Raw genomic sequence first — 4,091 nt, 5'->3', positions numbered from 1 at the left:
TCTTTCCCTTCAAGTATTAAATTGTGACTCTCAGTCGACAGAATACTATTTGGTGCAAAAAAAAAGCGTACGGTGGAACTTTTATCTTTACGTATATACATTAACTCATATCTCGCTGTCTCTTTCTAGCTGTGCCTTACAGCGATTGAAATCCGTATAATGGAACAGTTGAAACACACAGAGAAATTTTAAACATGAATAATGGGAAATTTTAAGTTCGGTATAGAAAAAATTACACACTATTCCCTTAGTTGTTTTTCCAACCTAAGATATCGCAGAACGAAAGTGATGGCGTGGGTGGCTTCTAAAACTTGAGAAACCATTGTATCGAACCATTTTTATGTTTGGCAAAACTAACTATGTAACCCTAACCCCTAAGATGCCTTTCTATACAATGATGTCGCGGAAGGAATGTGATGTGATGAAATGTGAAGTAGCTGAAAAAGCATTTTTTTACCCGTCCAAATTTTTAACAAATTTCGTCAACAACTGCAGTGCCCGCAGCTATCGTGTACTGAAGCTATATGACCCAGTCTTTTTAAATTATGGAGACAGTATCACACTATTCTTCCCAACAATCTAATATAGGCAATATAGTAATGTCAGTGACAGTCATACAGAAACTTATTTTGCTAGTGGATTTCCCGTAACAGCATCCTCGCTCACTCGATCTTGAGTATTAGCATCCGACATATTCACTTTGGTATTGTTAAGCCCTTTGTTAAGCGTCATAAGGTCATCAATTTTATAAAACCTCAATGGCATAAAATTGATTTTTACTAAATCCGGCTCCGGTCGTTGATGAGAATCCTGCAGTCCTCGACTTGCAACACTGAGGCCGAATCTGTAACACCTACAGCATCTTTGCCGGAAGGTGAATTGTGGGTCGTGTAGACCGTTTCGGCACGATTAATAACGTCGCCTCCCTTACCTTTGTTCTCTTTGTCGCAAATTTCCATGTCCGGCTACACCACTTCCTCGGGTTTGGGGATTTCGGTAATCGATGGTGATGTTTCTTCGGTATCGAGCAACGATGGCGAACGCGCTGGACCAATATGCAAGGTACTCATTTTCTAGTCTCTTTTTTTTCTAGTCGCCACATGCAGCCATCCTTTACCGCATTTTCTCGCAATTCCATTGCTTCGCGTTGCTTGATATGGCAGCTACGCAACCTTGTATCCAATTTCTTTATCTGTTCTCTACATATATGCAGACGAGAAAAGAAAAAAGTTGTTATTTAATTAAATTAAATTATTATTAATTAACATTGCCATTGCTATTACTATAACAATTGCCTAACAAGTTTTATATGATCAGCACCCAAGTGTCTTGTAAGATGGGTATATATATATATATATATATATATATATATATATATATATATATATATATATATATATATATATATATATATATATATATATATATATATATATATACATACATCATCGGGCGAGTATCTTCAGTTAAGGACAGGTTGTAAAGTATATGAAAGTAATTTTGGATACCGCGACATAGTTACAAGAAATCCTCAAGTTAAAAGAAAAAATACAAGAAATAGAACTCCAAACTACAACCTAACCATGTACACATAGAATATAGTCCTATGCATTTGTTGAAACCTACAAAAATTTTAGTGTGATAATACCACCCGTAGCAACGAAACAAGGATGTAAGGATAGAATATTTACATAAACATCACGACATTGCATCGAAATCGATTCCACAGCGCAAGCAGAATCGTTCATCAAACGGCACATTGAACAAGACAAATCGTGAATGCATTAGTGTACACCCAGCACGACCAGCACGGAAATGCGACTCCGTTTGTAACTTCTATAATCTATGATATTGGTTTAAAAACTGCATGGATCACTATCATCTCATTTCACCTGTTTGACGATTAGAGATTGAAAAGCCGCTTGCGCTCCATTTAAATTGACTGGCAAACCTAGCCACCGATTTTTTTTTTTGTAGAAAAAAATCCATAAATTATATTCGAATAACATGCTATACACTTAACAAATCTTGTTTGTAGCCGATTGTAAAGCCTTTCGTTCACAGCCGACACTGGAGCCGTTGCTCTGTACCGGTGCGCCCATTACTAATGCTCCTTAGCGAAACAAATAATACATTATATAAAAATAGATGCTTTAGCAATACGGCCAGACCGTTCATCATGAATAAAAAATAAAAAAGATATTTTCATCACAGTGCAATATCAAAAACTCAAATAAAAATAAACTATTCTTCGTGTTCAACCCAGTTAGAATGTTACTATCCGTATAAAAATTAAAGTTACTAGTACAAAAAAAAATAATGAGGATAAAAATGAAAAATAAGCGTTGACGATCGTCGAAAGTTACAAATTACACCATATAACTAATGAAAATTATATTCTTGAATACCGTAAATAATAATTTAAAGTAAAATCAAACCATCATTGCTCGTGCATTCGCGTTTCATTTATTTCTTAAAAAGAATGAAGGTCTATGATACTGTTACTAATTAAATATAATTGCAAAATTGCTAACTTACTTGTAATATGACACCAGCTTGTTCACCCACTCTGCGCTTTTGGAAGCCATCTCATTTTCCAAATAGCGAATACGACACAATGCTTTATCGACCTATTCATGTAGCTCGCCGTTTTGCTCCTTAAGCATAATCACACGGTCATACTCGATCAAATTAATGCACTGTCGGTACAGCCTTTCGGATTGCTGGCTCATATAGCGCAACTGCTGTATCTGTCTCGGACAATTCGCGTGCTCTAACTTCAGTTTATTGTAAGACGTTTTCATCTTCGAAAGTATCGTCAGTAGTTTATTGCGCTGGTCGGCAACCTCACCGAACAGGGAATTTCCTTTGGTGTCTGTGTAAATCAAAACAATAACCAGCAATATGAATATGCAGGTGCCTTTGCGTTGGCGAAAAACTTCGCAAACTTACTTCTTTGTCAGAGCCGGCTCGTATTCCTGCGAGCTAAGCGGAAAGCAATGCATTCTCTTGCGGGGCAGTTTCAAGCAACGCGCGCAACTCATTGGTTTCTTCTCTATTTGTTAGCAGTTCCGTCTTCTTGCATTCCAAGTGTTCCTTCAGCATTTGGAGTTCCTCGGTAATTTCGTCGATTTTCCACTTTGTGAGAAGTCATTCGTAGCACATGAGTTTGTGCTGGAGCGTTTCCAGTTCGGTCTGATATTGTTTTTCCTCGTTTTCCCAGTTCTGTTTTATTCTTGTCAAATCCTGTTCGTCGAACATAATCGGTGCGTTGGAAACAGACAGTTCGACCTGCATGTTGCTCGTGTACGTCTGCTTTAATTTTTTCAATTATTGATTCTTGAATTTTAAGCTGATTCTCGTTCTTTTGGTGAATTTGTACCTTTTTCCTAGCAGATTTTGTCACCACTTGTTCCAGCTCTTCAGACAAATCTATGATCATGTTGCTAGCTACCTCAAACTTGCTCTTCACGGCGTGCAACTCTAGGTGAAGCTCGTCATTTTCCGCTCGTAGTTATTCCATGGAAAAAGACTTCTCCATTGCGGATCACTGATTAGCAGTTCAACACTTACACGCGTTGTAAATAATAGTTCACACTGAGCACAAACCTTCTGCCACACTAGCCGTAGTCTAACTTCAATGCGCACCTAGATCACCTAAACCGGGAGCGTTTCTAGAATCGTTGATAATCACGCATTATCCGAAATAAAACAAATTTGACAGCGCCCCATTGACAGTATCTTAACAAAATAGATTAAGCACTGTTTACACGTAGCGAAGGTTTAATTCACATAATGTCAAGGTGTATGTAGTTAGAAGGTGGATTTTTATCGATTTGACAGGGCGACATTTTAGTCGAGTTATGTCAGAGTTTGTTTACAAAAACATATGGTATGGGGCAACAAACATGAACAAACAGCCTCGATTCTCAATCCCTTGAGCAATTTCGCTAATTTATGGGTCATCTTCGCATATTAAGTGTTGTCCCACAGACGATTGACGATATTTGGTTGCATTTTTCGTCAAAAAATCGCAAGCGATAACACCACCGGCGCCGCCTCCGACGCTGCCATCACTCTTCTCAATACCC

At 37.9% G+C, this 4,091-nt stretch overlaps 1 long non-coding RNA gene across 1 annotated transcript; it reads right to left on the bottom strand.

Annotated features, from left to right (window-relative positions):
* Positions 1-232: 232 nt before the first annotated feature.
* Positions 233-3,720, bottom strand: LOC118514379. Its single transcript, XR_004906605.1, has 3 exons — positions 2,953-3,720; positions 2,539-2,875; positions 233-1,199 (listed from the first exon to the last, which is right to left on the bottom strand). It is a non-coding gene; the product is annotated as an uncharacterized LOC118514379 (long non-coding RNA).
* Positions 3,721-4,091: the final 371 nt, after the last annotated feature.

Source organism: Anopheles stephensi, chromosome X (genome assembly GCF_013141755.1).
Source record: "Anopheles stephensi strain Indian chromosome X, UCI_ANSTEP_V1.0, whole genome shotgun sequence".
Lineage (NCBI taxonomy): Eukaryota > Metazoa > Arthropoda > Insecta > Diptera > Culicidae > Anopheles > Anopheles stephensi.
The sequence above is the reverse complement of the archived record's forward strand: the minus strand, read 5'-3'. Positions and strand labels throughout refer to the sequence as shown.